The 22,120-nt window shown below is 41.4% G+C and overlaps 1 protein-coding gene across 1 annotated transcript in view; it reads left to right on the top strand.

Moving 5' to 3' along the window:
- The first annotated feature begins 11,560 nt into the window (after positions 1–11,560).
- Positions 11,561–22,120, top strand: part of fam135b (family with sequence similarity 135 member B) — a 106,222-nt gene continuing 95,662 nt past the window's right edge. Inside the window, exon 1 of the mRNA XM_034704706.1 lies at positions 11,561–11,659. The gene's annotated coding sequence lies outside the window, so the exon portion shown is untranslated. The remainder of the gene's footprint in view (positions 11,660–22,120) is intronic.

The raw sequence follows: 22,120 nt of genomic DNA, 5'->3' as shown, positions 1-22,120 counted from the left end.
TTAAAATAAACATTGAATGAGAAGGTGTGTCCAAACTTTTGACTGGTCGTGTACTTCAGTCATTTTGATGCAGCAGGAGATAATTTACCAGCTCCCTGAAGTGAATGACTTTGTGATCATGTGTTGCCACAGCTGCTCTGAAGGAAAGACAATTGTGGTCTGAAAAAGAGATAACCACTGCTGTCTGGCTGCATAATGACCACCTCTACTGGCCATATTGTTCTGAAGGTGCTTTCCACAGCATGGCCTGTTTTCCTGTGTGTGTTTGTGTACTGCATTATTGGTGTATTGATCCTGGCAATTGCTACCATGCTAAATAAAAAGCTATTCCAGTTCAGTAACTCTGCAGTTAACTGATACTTTGCAATTTACTGCAACCAGAAACACACAGGTGAGGGATTAAGTGTTTGCTCCTGTATCATATTGCATGAATTGACTGCTGGTGTGAGAGAGCTGTAAGGGGAACCTGATACATTGACTGGACCTCCTCAGAGATCTGGCACAGAGATCATGTGTCCAGCCTGGATAATTGAGAGCTCATGCTCCCAATGAGCAAGCAGGCCAAGGGGAAAGAGAGAACAATTTGTGATTATCCATCCATGTGGCAGGCCCCATGACTAGCACACTTGTGACCTGGAGTCACAGGCGCTGAGTACAGCTGGATGCTGTGGTCCCAGTGAAGGGGAGAGTGTCATGGTAATGGTCACAGAGCTACAACATGTTTGATCTGTCAGATATCAAAGCTGTGTGCACTAAGGTGGGTTTAGGATTCAATAAAAGCTCTGCAGTGTCAGTGTGTTGGAGTAGATTGATGTGTAGCTTTGTAACATCAGCATCATTTCCCCCTGCATAACATCGTCCATCGGCCGTGTGGTGATTGGCTGGAAAGCACAACAGGTACAATACCTAACTCCAGGTTGTCTGAGTGAAACCAAATGTCAGTGTTGAATTAATGCTTTATCCAAACCTTGATCTTTACCTGAGCCTGATCAAGCACCTAAAAAGATCACAACATTTTAGTGAAACAGTTGCTTCACTGACAATTTTGAAACACTAACTGTGTAGTTCTCAGTGTGTAGCATTGGTCATGTGGCTTGCACAGAATAGTTGTAGTTTAAGCCTCACTATCTAGCATTATTTCTAATCTTAGCAAACATCAGTAAACATGAGCTAGCTTATGTTAGCTTACTGGTCATACAACTCAGTGCTGTTGCTTAAAAGCTGATACAGACATTCTTTGCATTGTAGTTCAATAATGTATTGACTTTTTCTGAATTGCCTGATATCATAAGCTAATTTGATATTTTTAATTATCCATCAATCTTTATTTGTCTTGCGCCAAATCACAACAAACATTATCTCAAGACTCTTTTACAAACAGAGCAGGTCTAGACCACTCTATGTCCAATTATGAACAGAGACCCAACACCAAGACAGGATAAGACTCAGTCTAACCCCACCTTAATGCACCATGCGCATTGCACCTCGCAGTATTTAGCTAGTTACAGCGGAGAGGAAAAACTTCCTTCAACAGGCAGAAACCTCGAGCAGAACCAGACTCATGTTAGACAGACATCTGCTGAGACCGAGTTAAGTCTGAAAAGAGGGATAGAGGAGAGTAAGAGAGAGAGGGAGCGGTGATAGTGATGAGACGAGTAGTAGAAGCTGTTGCCGCTGGAGTCCAGCACGTCCGTATCAGCTGGAGTCTGGAACATCCACAGCAGGAGGACGTCTACGGCAGCTCAGAGGAACCTACGAGACAAGGGAGCTCAGGGACTCCAGAAAGGTCTATGGTTAGTAACTTTAATAGGACAGGAAGACTTAAAGGAAGTGATGAGGGGGTTGGGGGGAAGGGGGTGAGACAGGATCTCAGTGGGTCAGTTCCCCCGGCAGTCCAAGCCTATAGCAGCATAACTTAGAGCTGGTTCAAGCCTGATCCAGCTCTAACTATAAGCTTTATCAAAAAGGAAAGTTTGAAGCCTACTCTTAAAATAGAGAGGGTGTCTCCCTCCCGGACCCTGACTGGTAGATGAATCCAAAGGAGAGGGGCCTGATAACTGAAGGTTCTACCTCCCATACTACTTTTAGAGACTTTAGGTACGACCAGCAGGCCTGCATGTTGGGAGCGTAGTGTTCCAGAGGGGTAATAGGGCACTATGAGCTCTTTAAGATATGAAGGTTTTCTGATCATTAAGAGCTTTGCAGGTCAGAAGAAGGATTTAAAATTCTAGTCTAGAGTCAGTGTAGAGAATCTAACATGGGAGAGATGTGCTCTCTCTTCGTAGTTCTAGGCAGCTTGAGCTGCAGCGTTTTGATCTAGCTGAAGAGTCTTCACTGTAAACTACTGTTTACTTGTATATCTGATAAACTTCTACACCGCTTGTTCATTCAGTAAGCTGTCATTATCCCCTGCTAGCAAACAATGGCACCTGGTTTCTCATGGGTGATTAAGTGGGTTTGCTGGCATTGATTTCATCCACATTCAAACTTTCTCACCATACCAATATCACCTTAGTTTATCATTATTCTCACTGACTATGTGAGCTGAGCAGAGAGTTAAGCACATCTCTGATCATCTAAGACATTATCACAACTAAATCATAAAATCAAATACATCTACGATGGTATAACCACAGCTGCCAGTATTATCCTCCTTACTCTGACTTCAACAGAACAGAAATATTCATTTAATTTAGATAAGAAACTGTGTGAAAATTGGTGCCCTTGCGATGTGACCTTGCAAAGATTTTTGACAGTTTTTTTTATTCCCGTCTTCTTCTCCACAGAGTTCTGTATATGGTCATCTGGGCTCTGACAGCCATCTGAAAAAGAAAAAAATCAATAGTGCTTCTCTTAATCAAAAGTGCTTGGAGTTTATGGCAGAACGCCACGAGAGAAAAGCAGTTATTGACTTTGGGTTTTTTAAGGAGAAGGTGAACAGAGGAGGAAATCCAGAAACGGATTGTATCATTCTCTCTTTTGTGCATCAGAGACACGGACCACCATGAGACTGATGGAGAAAACTCATTTCCTATTGTTGACAACTGTTAAACATACTGTAACCAAGGACTCCAGCTTATGGACATTTTTGTTCATGTGTAGTTGCGTAATCCTCCCCTCCCCCTTATTTGAGGAGAGCTTATTCTGTTTAAACAGGACAGATGGCATTTTAATTGCAGTACCTGACTGCCAGGAACAAATGAGACATTGACAGTAACTGGTTGTCTTTCAATTCATACTTTGCTGATATGCTGTTTCCCCGAGACTAAAATCCACGATACAGTGAAACACAAATATTACATTTATCCCCTAAATCCTTGTTTTTTTTAATTGAGTATTACTCCCATTAGACTCCCAAGGAACAGACTGCAAGTCTGTTTGATGCTCTGTGACGTATTTCACTTCATATATTGTCCTATGATTCACTTCTTCTAGAGTTTTTCTGAATATTATTTGTACTGGACTCTGCATGTGAGAAGATTAACCTGCTATGGAGCTCTGGGACCATAGTCTGTATAAAAAATGGACATAGTATCCGTGACGTCACCCATCTGTTCCTGAGCGCTGTTTTGAAGCACTCAAGAACAGATGGGTGGTCAGTGGGTGCCATACTGGAAATGCTGAACTCAACCTACAGATTGGGGGGGTCAACATAGTAAGAGTGCATGAACACAAATTCCTTGGGGTAATAATAGATGAAAAAATTTGCTGGAAACCTCACATCAAACACGTCCAATCCAAGCTGTCAAGAAGCATTTCAGTTCTCGCCAAAGCCAAGCACACTATGGATCATAGATCACTTCTTATTCTCTACTGTTCACTGATCTTACCATATCTCAGTTACTGTGCTGAGGTGTGGGGAAACACCTATAAAAGCTCCCTGCAACCACTGTCAGTCCTACAGAAAAGAGCCATCAGAATAATTCACAATGCTGATTTCCGCGAACACACAAATTCATTGTTCCTCAAATCACAAACACTGAAATTATTTGACCTCGTAGATTGTAAAACTGCACAAATTGTGTACAAGGCTAGAAAAAATCTCCTTCCAGGAAATATTCAAAGATTATTCTGTGAAAGAGAGGGGAGTTATAACTTAAGAGGGAAGTTGAGATTAAAGATGGTGAGTGTTCGGACCACAAGGAAAAGCTTTTGTATTTCAGTCTGTGGTGTTAAACTATGGAACAGTCTCAGTATGGCACTAAAGCAATGTGTGAACATAATTCAATTCAAGAAGTACAAAGAAATGATTTTCATAAGGTACAAGGAGGAAGACAAGTGTATATAATCACGAGGGGTTTACTTTTGTTTGTTAGCATAAATATGAAGATAATATATGAAGATTTGACATGTGGGATTGCTCTCGTATAATGGCAGAAAATAGTGAATAGAGGGGTAGGATTAGATAAGTTTGAACTTCTTCCTACTCCTTTTCGCACATGTAAAGTAAATTGTTTCACTGCTTGCTAATATTGATTTTGTTTCTTTTGTAAAACTGTTTCTTTTTATTTTATTTTTTTCTTGTATGTTTGTATAACTCTTTCTTTTTTTCTGCTTTTTTTTTTTTATTGTATTTTTACTTTTACATGTTCGAAATAAAGTCATCAAATCAAATCAAAATCAAACCTAACTTCGTCCAAGCTAGTGTGAGGTAAAGAGGCGGGCCTTCAGCCTTTAAAGGGTGCCAACTTAGTGACATTGTTGCTATATTTAGAGAGTTTTCAGACCCCTCTAGGGACTATTTTTCAAAAAGCGACTAGTGCTGGGCGATCATTCGATAATGATTATTATCATGATACATTTTTTCTCAATATAAATATTAAAAATGTTTGATAAAATTTTTATATAAAGAAAACTTGTAATTACACCCCCCAGCCACTTGAAATTGAGGGGGCGCTGATGAGCCTAAAACGCTAGTTGCCACCTAACATTAGACAGAAGAAGAAGACTGCATTGAACAGCCAATCATGTCCCAGGGTGAGAGGTAGGCGGGGCTTAAAGGCGTTCAGAGCAGAATGTAAACACAGCTGAAACGAGCGACAGCGACACTGAAGAAAACTGAAAACCTAGCAGCTGAAAGCAGAGTCGTTAGTCTGACACTGAGTCGAGTCTGCGTTAAATGGAGCGCTGCCTGCAAGCTAGTTCAGGCAGACAACTCGAGCCGCGCTCATCATACTGACACGTCACCACCTCTCCATCAGCTGATCTCAACATCCTCATTCGGCGGTCTATTTAAACGGCAAGTCTCCCTGTCTCTGCCTCTGCTTGCAGTGCTCCTGCTGTTCTGCTCAGTGCTGTGTGAAGTTTGTCCCCACCTCCTCCCCGGCTTCCACCTGCGGGCTCCAGGGGGTTAGTCCTCTCTCATTGCTCCTAATGTCTGCATTTAAATAATCTACGAGGAGTAATGAAATTCGGAGCCCACACGCCAAACACAATACTGTATGCTGCAATAAACTTATTAAGTAAACGTGAGTTGTCTGACTGAACTGTTAACTTCATACACTTCATTAAATCTACTTTCAGGATGTGGGTAAAGGAAGAGCACAGAGACTACTTCTGCTGTGAACATGTTTAATGTCCACCGCAACCGTAGGACAACTGAACACTGAATAACGATGATGCATTTACTGCACTGTGGGAAACTACATCACTCTGCCTGTAACCCTTAGTGATCTTAAAGAGGAGAGAACAACTCAAACAATACTCTATAAACTGATACACAGAATACAGTTTGATATATCTTTGTAGTAAATTTAAATCAAATTATACAAATAATCTCAACCTTAGAAGAATAAGAATCTACAAACTAAAGCGTCACTAAAATCTCATCTTACATTAAAGACCTGCTTCCTGTTAGCACTGTCAGAAATGATGGATTCAAGAAGTTCATCAGAAAACTAAATCCAGATACAAACCAACAAACTGTCTTTAACTTTATCTCAGGAGCAAAAATCTGACTTCACATTTAAATGAAATCATAATTTGATATTTATCGTGATAATTATCGATATCTACTGATATTAAATATTTTATTGTGATAACATCATTTTCAATATCGCCCAGCACTGCTAGCAACAAATCTAGCGACTTCTTCTGGTGTTGAATGGAGACTTTTGGAGACTGACGTGAAAGCATGTATCGTTCTTATTCTACTCAACAAGCAGTGGATGCTGCTGTGAGTCCCTCCTAGCTGCATTCACAGCAGGAGGAGTTCACCCCTCAGCATCCAGACTGCTAATGTATCACACATGTACGAAGACACCGCTGGCTGATCCCGCCTCCTGCCTCTTTTTGGTCCATTTAGAAAGTTAATGTAGATTGTATATAATAAACATGTAGGAAATGTTCTGGTTGAAAAATGTCATGTTTTACTTTGATTTGTTGGAGGCTCCTAAGTGTAGTTCTAAACATATTTAGAGTGTTTTTTAACCTCTTTTTGTCTCTCCCTAAACGTTACACATCTCTCCTACAGCGTCCATTACAGGACAGCCGATAGCTACTTTCCTCACTGAGGAGTTGTTAACACTGCTGTCACTGTCAACCATGTTCTAATTTTGGCAAAACTTGTAAGTTTGATATCTTTGTAAATACTAACTTAGAATAAATTCACCCCATACAGTGTGTGCCTATAGAGAAATTAGATCCTAAGACCTGAACTTTTTTTGTACCAGGTTGTAAACATGTTTATTTCTGCTGTAAAGATGGTCTCCTTTGAATTGGTGTATGTGGGTTCTGCAGCCAGACTCTAGTGGATGCTCCATGAACTGCAGTTTTTAGTACTTCCACATTCAATCAATCAATCTTTATTTGTATAGCGCCAAATCACAACAAACGTTATCTCAAGACTCTTTTACAAACAGAGCAGGTCTAGACCACTCTATGTTAAATTATGAACAGAGACCCAACACCAAGACAGGATAAGACTCAGTCTGACCCCACCTTAATCCACCATGAGCATTGCACCTCACAGTATTTAGCTAGTTACAGCAGTGAGGACAAACTTCCTTTAACAGGCAGAAACCTCGAGCAGAACCAGACTCATGTCAGACAGACATCTGCTGAGACCGAGTTGGGTCTGGAAAGAGGGATAGAGGAGAATAAGAGAGAGAGGGAGTGGTGATAGTGATGAGACGAGTAGTAGAAGCTGTTGCCGCTGGAGTCCAGCATGTCCATATCAGCTGGAGTCTGGAACATCCACATCAGGAGGACGTCTACGGCAGCTCAGAGGAACCTACGAGACAAAGGAGCTCAGGGACTCCAGAAAGGTCTATGGTTAGTAACTTTAATGGGACAGGGAGAGTTAAAGTAAGTGATGAGGGGGTTGGGGGGAAGGGGATGAGATAGGATCCCAGTGTGTCAGTGTGCCAGTTTCCCCGGCAGTCTAAGCCTATAGCAGCATAGCTAAGAGCTGGTCCAAGCCTGATCCAGCTCTAACTATAAACTTTATCAGAAAGGAAAGTTTGAAGCCTACTCTTAAAAGTAGAGAGGGTGTCTGCCTCCCGGACCCTGACTGGTAGATGATTCCAAAGGAGAGGGGCCTGATAACTGAAGGTTCTGCCTCCCATACTACTTTTAGAGACTTTAGGTATGACCAGCAGGCCTGCATGTTGGGAGCGTAGTGTTCTAGAGGGGTAATAGGGCACTATGTGCTCTTTAAGATATGAAGGTGTCTGATCATTAAGAGCTTTGTAGGTCAGAAGAAGGATTTTAAATTCTAGCCTAGATTTTATGGGGAGCCAGTGTAGAGAAGCTAACACTGGAGAGATGTGCTCTCTCTTCCACATGGGCTTCATATTTTAAGACCAAAGGTTGCTGCCTGTCTGGAACATGAGGCTGTTGTCCCTGGCCACTTCTTCCGCCTCTGACTTTGTGTTGTGTTTAGTCGTTTTCTCTGTGATGAAATTTCGAGTGAAGACCTCAAAAGAATATTCACCAGAATCTGGAGTCTCCTTTCAGCTTACATAAGGATTTCTACTGAATTAAAGCTCAGTTTGTTTTAGTTTTAATGTGCTAGAACAGCTCATTCTCATCACTGCATCCTCTCCAGCAGCAGGTAGCTTCTAAAGGCTGAGATAAACTCTCTGCAATCAGCTTTTCCACTCCTAAAAAACATACGGATGAGCAACTGGCTGCTGGGAATATATTTGTTCCTAATGAGCTGGTGAAGACACAACCAGAGCAGATAGCATGCTAATGGATGGAAAGCAACAGATGGCTTGACCGGTGCCACTGTATTTACAGAGCCAATGCTGCACACAGAACAATACAGTGGATCATGTGGTATGATATGAATGTCATATTTGATCAATGAAATAAAAATGGAAAAAAAAATCATCTTATCTCAACATTAGTGTATCTGTGCAAGGTTTAAAGGTTGTCAAATATTTATGTTTTAATGTGTCTTTCAAACACTTTCTAACTGACTTTGCTCACCTCATGCTGAAATGTGTGAAAGTTAATGTTTAAGGGAGGTCTGAAGGGTAGTTGGCTACCCCCACCTTAACACTATTTAGGTTCAAAGGGGGTCATGGACTCTTGAGTGATTTTAAACATAATAATACTATGTTTACTTTACTGTTCTAAGCTGTGGTTTGGATTGACAAAAAGCTAGTGTATCTGCAACAATTGTGTATAACTGGTCAACCAATTCTTCTCAAGGCTGGGTAACTTAAAGCTCCTATAGACCACTTTACAGCATACGTCACTGATAGTTGCGTGCGTACCTGGACCACGTTGGTGGTGGTGCTTGATGCACAAAGCCGCTTTCATGTTGCTCATTTTATTTAGTAGGTCTTCTACTGTGCGCTCAGAAACACCACACGCATTTACCCGGTTCAAGATCTGAAGCCAAACTTTCCCTTTCTCCTTGTTTGTTATCTTTGACTTTGATTGACTTGCTGATAACAGCTGTTTGTTCATTCTATATTCTTCTAATCAAATGTCCATTTCCATTGATCTTCTCTCAGTCACAGCGGTACCGCTCACCATGTTTATTGTTGTTTATACGTATTAGACATGTGCAGTTTGAATTTGTTGGATAGGGGTTTTCCAGGAGGTTCACTGGACATATGAAGTTTTGCACCAGCCTCACTTTCATGGCGTAATTAGTTAATTGGCCAATTATTTGCAGTCGTGCATACGGCTAACACTACGGCCAAATGGGTCGTTCCATAACGGTACGTTAAGTTAGTGATGTGTCGGTCGCAAACGATCCGGCTCTAAGAGCTCTAAGAGCCTCACGTGATTGGTCAAGACATGGTGGCGTCTTGACCAATCCACTGCAGGACCACTGCAGAAAACACAGAAAACTTTAGACACATTTAAAAGGCATAGACTGTTCAACGGAGAGTGTAGACTGTGCAAGGTGAAAATGTCATCAATCAAGCTCCACAAAAAACCTGCAAAGGCACATTAGAAGTGTCTGTGAAGGTTCTCAGTCATCCAGGTCATGGACATTAGAACTGTTTATCTATCAGTGCAAGAAGTGAAGAAGAAAGACAGTGAAGGGAACCTGCTGTTAATGAAGGTGTTTAAAAGTTTATAAATAATATACAGACAATCAGAGATTGGACCTTTTTGTCTAATTAAGATGGGTCTTGTTTTTGTACTTTATAATTTAATTTCTGTAGAACTCTGCTCCATGTTGAGAATATAAATAAAGCCTTTTAAATGATGCACATTTCATATAATGTATGTTTTTTACATTAGTAATTCATTTTACATACAATTTAACATTATTTTAGGTAATACAGTCATTCAAACAAGAAAAAATCTGAGGAGCCACTTGGGAGCCGAAAGAGCCGGCTCTTTGAAGTGAGCCAAGCCAAAAGAACCGGCTCTCTAGAAAGAGCCGGAATTCCCATCACTACGTTAAGTACCATCAGTGAGAGCATTGAAGTTGGAACGTGGCTGGGTCTTCCAGCATGACAATGATCCCAAACACACCGCTCGGGCAACAAAGGAGTCGCTCCGTAAAAAGCATTTCAGGGTCCTGGAGTGGCCTAGCCAGTCTCCAGACCTCAACCCCATAGAAAATGTGTGGAGGGAGTTGAAAGTCTGTGTTGCCCAGCGACAGCCCCAAAACATCACTGCTCTAGAGGAGATCTGCATGGAGGAATGGTCCAAAATACCAGCTACAGTGTGTTCAAACCTGGTGAAGACTTACAGGAAACGTTTGACCTCTGTCATTGCCAACAAAGGTTATGTTACAAAGTATTGAGTTGAACTTTTGTTATTGACCAAATACTTATTTCCCACCATAATTTACAAATCAATTCTTTAAAAATCCTACAATGTGATTTCCTGGATTTTTGTTTCTCATTTTGTCTCTCATAGTTGAAGTGTACCTCTGATGAAAATTACAGACCTCTCTCATCTTTCTAAGTGGGAGAACTTGCAAAATCAGTGGCTGACTAAATACTTGTTTTGCCCCACATACTTATGCGTTGATGTGTCCGTGTCGCGCAGCAATTCTCCCCTGAAACGCTTGACGGCAGTGTGGTCTCTCTGATAGCCGGTCGCCTGCTTCCTGCCTCTCTACGATCTCTGTTCACTTTTCCACAGAGATTCAGAGCGTGTTATGTTAATCTACAGCTGATGCATGTTGCTGTTTATCATACAGACATGATTACATGAAGAATAGAGAGGAGGAGATGAAATACACGGCCGATGTGCAGGGATCCCGGAAGTGCTGTAAATGCGGGAAATGCAAGCTGCTGAGCGGACCAATCACAGGGCTTGCGTTCCATCGATTCTACGGGGAGTTACATTTTGGAGGAGGAGGCCAAATGGGCCGTTCCATTACGGCATGTTTAGACTAATGGTCCTGTTTGTGTAATGGCTGGACGTGCATGGGGCCCTGGTGTTATCTATCAAATGATCAGAATCAGAAATACTTTATGTAAATCGGTGGGAATTAGGGGGGAAATCGAAAAATCTAATTATATTAAATACACTATCAGCCAGAGAGAGATGAAAAAATGATGAAACAGTCTTCAGCAGTTATTTGGTTGTTTGATTTTGTGAGGCATTACAACTATTTGTGCATCCATTGAACTATTCCCTCTTAAGTCACGTGACACTCGTGTTTCCATTGCATCATGTTTTGTTCTCATCACTCTCATCCTTTTGTTTCTTGCCATGATAATATCCCACTACACGGTTCACTTCAGCTTTTAGGGGGCAGGCTCTGACGTCAGGCTGCGCGCTGGACGCACATACTATAGTGCAGCAGCAGCAGCAGGACACACAACCACACAACCACACACACACACACACATACACATACAGTGCCAGGCTGCTGGATATAATTAATATTCCCCTTATGAAACTGCCCACTGTCTTTCTGTATTGTCTGCAGGACGCGGGGCGGACCCGGGGGATAAAAACAAAGCCAGATTCCGCGACAGACGCTGCCGCACTTTCCTAAATTGAAATCCCCGTCAGGAGAGAGAGAGAGAGGAAGAGAGACATAGGGAGGGAGTAGAGAGAGAGAGAGAGAGAGAGAGAGGGGGGGTGGACTGCAGAACATACAGGGTCTGGATGAATAACCATGGCAACAGCAGCAGCAGCCGGAGAAGCGCTGGTATAAACATTGCGATTTACTGAGAGTAGCCAGGACCAGAACCCTCTGCGGATATTATTCTCCATCACTGCTAAGGTGAGGCTGTTTCTTTCTGTAGCGTGGCACCTGACTTTGCTTTAATGGGGTGCTTGATGCGTGCATGTGTGTGGAACATGAGAGGATTGGGTAGCTCGGTGTTTTACAGCAGAGAGAGCTGCTAACCGGCTGGAGCGATGTCAGCTGCATGAGGAGGGTTTTTACTGGAGGCATTGGAAATACCGGGAAATGCTTCATTCTTACAGCACAGCCTACTTCCATGGAGCAGCTGAGAGTCTTTGTCTGACATTAGTAGTCACTGGGCATTTGTCCTTGTGTAGAGAGACCGAAGCAAACACACTGATAAGTTAATAAAGAAAAAATGATGGAAGATTAAGCTTTAAAAAAAATAAGGTTTAGGGATGAATTAAAGTGTGGTGTTTGGAATAATCTACATGCATTAATAGAATTCTAACTGATAAAGAAAGCTGCCAGCTGGGTGTTCATCAAAGCTTCTCAGTGCAGTGTGTACTGTTCATTAGCAGTTCTTCACACATGATGTCTGAGATAGTCCTGCAGAGCTGTCTCACAAGAATGAATGAAAGGTTCCACTTTTCAATAAAAGGTAGATATTGTTTACAGTGATGCAAGGTGAAAGAGATTACAGTTAATGAGATCCTTCATCCTCTGGTGCAGCACGAGTTCAGGCCCTCATGTGACTGCTGGTGTAAACATCTCATTCAGCAAACCACAAGACTTCCATATCAGAGCTGTAAACAGAAACATCCTCCTGGCTTCGACTCGCTCCTCATGAGATCACGCACTTTTTTTTTTATGACAACTGAGGAGTAAATCAGAATTTTGATAACAAAGATAGCTCCCAATTACGGTCCTGACTCCAGATACACTCTGACAGCTCTCTAAATCTCACAAAACACATCATAGTCACAAATATAGGATTTTCCACCGGATGACTTAATCCCTTTTTTGTGCAGAAGTGTTCTTTGATCAAAATAATCTCATTTTGAGATATCAAGGACCTCCATCAGATCCTCTCAAAGTCATTCCAACTCATTTAGCGTGATAACGGGGGCCACTTGGTCTCCTCTTTACAGGGATTTGGTATTGTAATTTTAACAACAAAGAGTGTGATACAGCTCTGTGCAAGGTTTTAGCAAATACCAGATTATGGCATCACATGACTGCTGGCTCAGTGCTTTCTGGTTAAGGGAATTCTTTCTCTACAAATCCAGTGTGTAGATGCATTTTACTCTCAATCAGTCATAGCACAGAGAACTGTTCTTTGTTTGAACATATCTGAATGAAATAATCCAAAACCTGAGGCCAGAAATTCTCAGTGTTATATGATTTATTATTCTCCTCTGCAGAAAAAGGTGCTTTGACTTATTGGTCCTTTGTCACCTCTCCCTGTTTGGTGATAGTCCTTTGTCTGTTTTGGTGTTCTGTCGAGGGAGTTGAATGTTAATGAATGGAATAATGGCTGAGATTAATTTCCAACCCTTTGAGCAGTGAACACACACACGCACCCCGCATGCACGCAGTCAGGCAGGCCCAGACACACACACACACACACACACACACACACACAGCTTTCTGTCATGGCACACAATGACTCTGTGTTACAATCACACCTACGTGGACGTTACCAGCAAAATCTGCACAATGCAGATTCATTCCCCGCGATCATGATGCTCCATCCTCTCCAAAACACCACAGCAGATGTCAGTCAGCATTCCCAGCTGAGCTGACACCACCAGAAAAAGCTGGAAGGGGCGTCTGGCAGCGTCAGGGCAGCCAGGAGTTGAAGTTTTTTGCACTTGAAGGTGAAGGAATTACTCTTGTTGCAGTGAAGACCTCCTACGAGGCCAGCATGCGTGGTGGCCTGCATCAAATAGTAATAAGACAGCAGATGGCTGTTGTGTAATGATTAGTGTTTAATGATTACCCAGTAAGTTGCGAATTAGAAAAGAGATAGTTTGTAAAAGTGCACAAGCAGCGATGATAAGCATCTACAGGTTGTGCAGATCTGTGCAAGGAGAGCAGCACTGTGCAGCCATCAAGGCGCAGCAGTTTAACAGCTCTACAATAACACATGGATATACAACACTGAAGGAGTCTTATGGAGCAGTCACATGACTAGTTTTTCTTTCTCTCTTCCTTCATGTTAAAAGGGTTTATCAGGGCTGTTGTATTCTTTTGTAAAGCAAAAACTATTTTAACCTCCCTGAAGCAAAATGTGATTTTGGATTTTTGCCCTTTTTTTTAAAAGAACAATTATTAACTTGTTTTTAATGCTAACCACAACCTCAGACATGGATGGAAGGAGCCCCAGTATTGGGAAGAAAGAAAGTTAAGGTAACATGCAATCAATGTTCATAATGTTCACTTGTATAGGGCCAAATCTGCAGATGCCATGCACTACAGCATTCATAGTCAAAGCTTAAATGCAATGCATGTCTAAAGAGGAACCCTTGAATCAAAACAATCATAAATACATGAGGAACAGTATTTCAACTTTAACAGTAACAAAACAATGTCTGTATATATATATACATTACCAGTCAAAAGTTTAGACACACCTTCTCATTCAATGGTTTTTATTTATTTTAATTATTTTCAACATTGTAGATTAATACTGAAGACATCAAAACTATGAAATAATCTGGTTTTGCCATAATCTGGATTACAACAGTAGTCAAATAGGGCTATCCATTGTGTACTAACCCTACCTCTGAACAACACAACTGATGGTCTCAAACACATTAAGAAGGCAAGTCATTCTACAAATGAACTCTTGTTAATTAGAAACCATTCCAGGAGACCACTTCATGAAGCAGACTGAGAGAATACCAAGAGTGTGCAAAGCTGTCATGAAGGAAAAAGGCGGCTACTTTACAGAATCTAAAATATAAAACAGATTCTGCTTTGTTTAACACTTTTTTGTTCATTCAATAATTCCATATATGTTCTTTCATAGTTTTGATGTCTTCAGTATTAATCTACAGTGTTAACAATCATTACAATAAATACAAACCCTTGAATGAGAAGGTGTTTCCAAACTTTTGACAGGTAGTGTATATATAGCCAGTTCATCACAAATGTTACCTCAAGACACTTAACGGGCAGAAACCTTGAGCAGAACCAGACTCATGTTGAACAGAGATCTGCTGAGACCGTGTTGGGCTTGAAAGCAGGGACAGGGTGAGATGCAAGAAGGAAGGAGATGGATGGAGAGAGACAACAGCACTTACAGACGTATAGTCACAGTGCCACAAATAAGGGTTTAGATACCATGTACAGGAACAACAGATGAATGAGTGATCTTAACATTCATAGCAGTTGAAGTCAACAGGTGTAATATTAGAATTTGCAGTGACAAAGATAGGAAGTAAATTAACACAAATACATGATCAACCCTGACTGACTGAACCCTGATCAGAAACTGCTTCAGTTTGAGTGTAAATTGATGCACACAATCTGAGGTCTGCAGGAAAAGCATTCTACATACTGAACCCCTGAACCCACATAGTCACAGGTGCTATCTTCATGTAAGGTTTAACACTGAAGGTCGTAGAATTCCTCAGGAAGCAAACTCTACTGGACGCTACCTCCTCAGCTGGATCATATGGTGTTTCTGTTTACAGTGCAGCCCTGCAGAGTAGAGATGGGCAATGATTTTTGAATATTCGTTCACTTAGTAAAAATCGAAGAGTTACTTTGAATATTTTCTCATTTTAAAAGTACAATTTTTCATTGTTGTTACCAGTGCCTGGTTGTAATACAGTAATCCCTCCAGACGGTGGCTATAAAGCGACTTAAAGCAGTTTGCTAACCGCATTAAGTAACAGAAGAAGAAGAATGCTAACTGCATTAAATAGCAAAAGAAGAAGAAAACATTTGCGACAGTCGATGTGATTTTCTCTGTTTCTGAATCTCACACTACTACACACGTATTTCCAGAGACTGAGCATGAATGTAAAATGTAAACACACACGCCACACTGCGTCACAGAAACACCGACATAAAGATGGAGACAGACACCGTCAGTGCCTGATACTAGCAGCACCTCGTCCTGCTGCTGGTTAACCTGACTGACACACAAATGGGACAGTTGTGTGTGTGTGTGTGTGTGTGTGTGTGTGATTATTCGAATAACAGTTGAATAGATGCCAATGATTATTGCATAGTATACCCATCCCTACTGCAGAGAGATCTTACAAGGGAGCATCGTGCATTTTCAATCTAGGGACTGGAATGGAAAGGTGTTATACAGTGTAGGTACATTCACAGCCTAAAATGCAATGTAATGCGTTTTGATGATGAAAAACTTCATAACGTAATAGAAGAAGAAACATTGTTTTGATTTATGATATTGAATTTGATCCTTTGAATAAATGAAGCTCTTTTCAGACCAATGACATAGTTTACTTCTTCAAAGACATGTACACATTATTTTAGATAGATAGATAGATCTTTATTTGTCCTTAATAAGGAGATTTGTTGCCACCGTCTGTACAGGAATACATGTATGAACACAATAACCACAACCATCCACCCAGCCTCACAGCAATGGTGCCCCGCATCCCACAAATATACACACCAGACACATATGCACACACTGGGCACATATAAAACACACCGAACACATATGAACACACTGGACACATATATGCACACCGGACACATATAAACACACCGTACACATTACAGTGGCATTCTGTTTAGCAGTGCTATGGCCGATGGGACGAAGCCTCTGCCAAACCGGGCTCGCCTACAGTAAGGGGATCTGTATCTGCGACCGGAGGGGAGTAGTGTGAAGACCGAGTAGAGGGGGTGTTGGGGGTCCAGTGTTATAGTGCGTGCTCTGCGTATGATGGCTCTGTTGTTGAGGTCAGACAGGTTGGGTGTGGGGAGGCGGATGATTTTGGTGGCAGTGTTTGTGGTGCGTATGAGTTTGTTCTTGTTGGAGACAGTTAGCATGTTGTAGTAGCAGGGGGAACAGTAGAGGAGAATGGGTTGGATGATGCTTTGGTACAGTAACAGTAGAAGGTGGGGGGCGACATGAAGAAAATGACATTAAAATACAAACATTTCTGAAATATGTCATCTCTCTATTCCACCGAAAATCAGTCTCTGTGCCTTTTAAAACTCGAGTGGGGAAACACTTGATTCTTGTTGAAGTAGTCTAAAAATAGGTCTTCCGGCTTCCGGGGATAAAAACACATTTTGTAGTATTCTATCAGGATGAGAATGCCAATATTTATATTTCTTTCTGTGGCTTCCCAATGAAGAGACTAAGACTAAGACGTCTGGTTTTGTAAGTCAGATTAGAATACATATTTAGGGATTTGTTTTATTAAACTGTACATTTTTAATTGGCAGTGAACTGGGTCAGAAAACAACACATTTATGACATTTTTACATTTTATATCAACATATGTGTGACCCTGCAGTATTCTTTAGGTCCTGTTGAGGAGTTGTTTCATCCTCCTCCTCCTCCTCATCATCATCATCAGCATCATCATCAGCATGATCATCCCTGTCCTCAAAGGAAACACACTATTTCCTACTCAGATGAATGACAGCTGTATGCCTTTGAAGCTGTCAGTGTGGGTGTTCTGGGCCAGGCCTCGCTGATTTCATTAAGTTAGTGGTAGATTTTCAGCAGAAGTCCACTATTGATGCATGATGTCTGTGCGTTGTGCAGTGATTGTTTTGTTGGAGAATAAATCAAGTGTACAGTTTTTCAGTCTAAACTGCAGAAGAAGAGCGCAGCGCTGTCTCTGAATCCCCCAGACAGATAACCAGGATGTTGGCTTGAATTAGGAAAGCACTGATGCAGCTTCAGCTAGCTTAATCAACACCAAGGAAAACACAGGCTGTATGTGCTGCACCGCCTCACAGCCTCGCATCAAATGACCTTTAATACACTTATGACACATCACTGCTTTCCTCCATTGTTACCCTGACACACACACACACACACACACAAAGCGTCTTTTGTGTGATGAGTTTGTCAATGTGACACGACACGCAGTCAGCATGAAGAGGCAAAACAGTTATGTCACTTTCCTCTGTGTTGGCAGCAGAGGCTAAAGCTAACATACTGCGTGAGAGGAGGTTACTGACTTTCTCAGGACGGTTTGAATGTACAGCCGGCCTCGACGCTGATACGCCTTAACACGGACATGGCTGCCTTTAAGCACAGGTTCAGGCTGTGCTGCAGATTTACTCGCCCCTCTCTCCTCAGACTTGGCAAAGATCCTTATAATTCATCTTGTCAGCATAAGTGAGGTGGATGGTAGACGAGACTGGTTCCCTGCCAATTGAAAAAGACACCTCAGGTTCGCCTGTTTTCAGTAATGAAATCGAGCTGTGGGGAAGGGACCTTGAATACATTTCTCTGCTCGTGGAGTGAGAAATTGATTCTGATCGTTGATTAATTTGCACTTTTTTCTCTCTATATATGATAAAATATCTTTCCAAAGTTAGCTCACCTTATCATTGACTCGGTGCAGCTGCATCAGAACCAAAACATGTTGAGGTTTTTACTCTCGTGTGCTATCCCACTTTGGTGGCCCATCCTGTCGTGGCACTGAAACTGGTCCTGCTCAAGGTTTCTGCCTGTCTAAGATTTTTTTCTCCTTGCCAATGCTGCCAAAATGTTTTCATGATGGCTTATTGTTTGTTTCTTTAAATAACACAAACGACTATAGCATAGACCTGCTCATAGTTTAAAGTATTATGAAAACAGCCATACTATTTTACATATAGGGTTGCAAAGGGGTGGAACATTTCCATGGGAAGTTAAGCTGGGGAATTTTGGAAATATTCCAAATTGGAAACTTTCTATCAGACTTTGTGTGAATTAACTGTGAATTGAGGGTAATTTAATGGAAAGGTATCATATCCAAGCATAAATATTTGTTTTGTTATAAGCAGACATTACTCATCCCCCCGACCAAACCCATTCAAAAATGAACAAAAATGTAATCCCAAAAAAAGTCCCATTCAAAATGTTAAATGAAAAGAGCCGCTCTGCCTCCAACAAAGTCCCATTCAACATGCAAATAAAAGAGCATCTTCCCTCAAGCTTCTCAAGCCTAGCCTCTGCAGGATTCTAGAAATCATGTGTGCTTCATGTGATGGAGGAATGCACAGTGCATGTAGGGGGCGTGGTCTCAATAGCCCTGCAGTAAGCATTGTGCTATGTGCATGTGATTGAGGAATAGCAGAGATATTCAACTGTACTTGCATGAAATCTGCTTGTTTTAGTCAGGATTATACTCAAATATATTTTCCACAACTATATTTAAAGGTGACATATCATGCAAAATTGACTTTTTAATGGTTCTCTACCTGAAATATGTTTCCCTGGCATGTCTACAAACCCCCCGAGAATGAAAAAAATCCATTCTGCCCCTGTTCTGATTTCTCCACCTTTCTGTAAATGTGTCTAAAACGAGACGATTCAGCCCATAGACTGTATAAAATAATACTGAATCCCCTCCTCCGTTTTTCATTCCCTGCACAAATGTGTGGTAACAAGGAGCTTAGGAGGGAGCCATGCTAGTTGTAGGCTGTCTTAATAAACACAAAGGTCGGTTTTACTCCCCACGCCTGCAGATTTGAAGATCTAGTGGATGATTTTTATTTGTCATGGATAAGTGCTAGCGCTAATTAGCATAGCCACATAGCTACATGTTCATAGCTGTAGCTGTAGCTGTGTACCAAGACACACGTCAACATACTGACAAATAAAACAACAAGAAACACAGAATCTGTGACCAATCCTTCAGAAAAGGTCCCGCTGCCTTTCTGGTAGAGGTCGGTTTTACTCCCCACGTCTGCAGATTTGAAGATCTAGTGGATGAGTTTTATTTGTCATGGATAAGTGCTAGCGCTAATTAGCATAGCCACATAGCTACATGTTCGTAGCTGTGTACCAAGACACACGTCAGGCGCCTCTCCGTAAGAATCAGATTCTGGATCAGATTCAGAGGGTTGAAGTAACGTGATCTCTGAGCAGCCGTGTATATTCAGCCAACATGTAAACATTAGTTCAACGTGCTGGACAGCCGAGGCACATCCACTTCCTGAGGGGGCGTGGTCAGAGAGAAAACAGAGTGTTCTGAGGAGGACTGAAGAAGAGGGTTTTTCAGGCAGACCAAAATCTGATTTCAAAGTGTTTTTATGAGCATAAACTTTAAAGACATGTTATGGGGACCTCTTAGACCAATATATATTGATGAAAAAAGCGTGATATGTCACCTTTAATTTCCCTATTAAGAGCCAACCTTCAATTTAGTCAATTCCTGCTTTATTCCAGTTTATTCCCAGAAATTACCGGAATTTCACAACCCTATGTATATATAACTTATTGAAACTGGAAATCATAAGAACATTGTGGAATAATTGGATTTATTATTATTATGTCAGTTATCTAACTATGATCAACACTTAGCACATAAGACATAAAATAAGGTTTATCACATACAAGCCTGTGCATTCAAATCAGTGGTAGATATCTTTACACATGTGGGGCTTCATCATGTTTCCCATTGATCAATATCTGCTTCCTCATTTTGGAGGATTAGATCAATGTCCTCTTGCACGGTGAGTCTCACAGCCATCACCTCAGTCACTGAAACGGCAGCTAAGGTACATTAAAAATCTCATGGCCCTCAAACTCTGAACGGTGTCCCCACTGTCACATCAAAAATAAACACAGATATGGCGTGTACTGAACTTGGCCCACAGGATCCAAAAAACAGATAAAGTTTACAGTAATGCAGCCAAACAATCATATTATAGGAGCCAGAAGCTGAGTTTTTCCTTACCAGACTCATAGTGCCTCAGTTTTTGAGCTTAATATCATAAAAATGTGCCAGAGACATCTATTACAGCATTCTGGAGTCAGCTTTGAACCATTAACATCAAAAGGAGGAGACTGTTCTGTGCTGTTATTCCACCAAATGAACGTAAGCTTAATTAGCTTGCTAGCTGCAGCTGATCAAACCTGCCAGGTACAGAGTTGTTTGTGCCCTGAAGCTTTTGAATGGTCCTGTCAGAAATGAAAGTCTCTTCTTTAAGGGATTTCTTTGAATTTAAATGGTCTCTGCTCCCCTTTTTAATCACAAAACCACACATGCAAGAATGCTCAGCTTAAAAGGCATGGTCACAGCAACTAATGAGGCAGGGATGAGTCGGTCAATTGCTAATAAAAAACAAAGAGATTAAAGCTGCCACTTTATGTTGCCATGGTAGGAAGATCAGTGGTTTTCACAGAATATCTGCAAACTGAAACAAACTTTAATTAGCAGGAAGCTTTGCATTTTAGTTACAGTGAATTAATGTCTCACGATACCCCGGTGCCCGAGCGGTGGTGTAATGAAACCAGCCTGTCAAAGTAAATTTCCACTGCCTAAAGAAAGTGTACCAGCACAGTACGATGCTTTCAAGCCAGCGAAGTGAAGGCCTGGCCATGATGCACCAGAGATGATGCAGCTCTTAAAGTTCGATTTCACAGCGCTGACTCTGTTTCTGTTGTGACACTCTTCTGTGCATCTCCGCCCGATTCCTCGTGTCAGTTTCTACAACATTTACAGGAACACTAACCGAGCATCGCACACATGCAGGGATTATATATCAAAGCATTCAATGAGCGGTGATTTGATACACTGTGCTGTAAACACTGTCAGTGTTTCATCTCGTGTTTGTCCGTGGCAGCTCGGTTTTTAATGTGTTCAAGCTTCCTCGGCACTTCCTCTGAACTCTGCTGAGTAGTCAGTCCATGTTTGTGTTTTTTTTCCCTCCGTACTCTTAGACATTGAGGATTAAAATGTACAGAAGTGCTGTCAACATTGAACCTGGATTGCTGCCAACGGGTGTGCACTGACTTTCAGCAGAGATATAATAAGCATAGAATTACTCAGAGGCTTTTATTGTCAATGTTCTGAGATGAGCTCAGCTTTGATCTTTATAGTGTGGCCTTGTTTGACTGTAGCTGACCACACAATAAGTCACATCGAACATGTTTATACTAATATTGTTTTGAATAAGGGTATGAGTTGAACTACGGCAATAATTTGAAGAAGTTCTATTTGACTAAGGGGATACGGGGAACTTGGGTTCTTTTGAATTCTAAAAGTCTCTGAAGCACTTCCAAAAAAATTGGATTGATTGGGCCTTAAGATCTAAACATCCATCCATCCATCCATCCATCCATCCATCCATCCATCCATCCATCCATCCATCCATCCATCCATCTATCCATCTATCCATCTATCCATCTATCCATCCATCCATCCATTATCTTGACAGCTTATCCTGTTTGGGGTCACAGGGGGCTGGAGCCAATCCCAGCTGACTTTGGGCGGAAGACAGAGTACACCATGGACAGGTCGCCAACCTATCACAGGGCCAAGATCTAAACATTGAATGAAATATTTAACTAAGAAACTATTTATTTATTTATGTTTTTAGTTTTGCATTTATTTA

This window comes from Notolabrus celidotus, chromosome 16 (genome assembly GCF_009762535.1).
Source record: "Notolabrus celidotus isolate fNotCel1 chromosome 16, fNotCel1.pri, whole genome shotgun sequence".
Classification (NCBI taxonomy): Eukaryota; Metazoa; Chordata; class Actinopteri; order Labriformes; family Labridae; genus Notolabrus; species Notolabrus celidotus.
The sequence above is the reverse complement of the archived record's forward strand: the minus strand, read 5'-3'. Positions and strand labels throughout refer to the sequence as shown.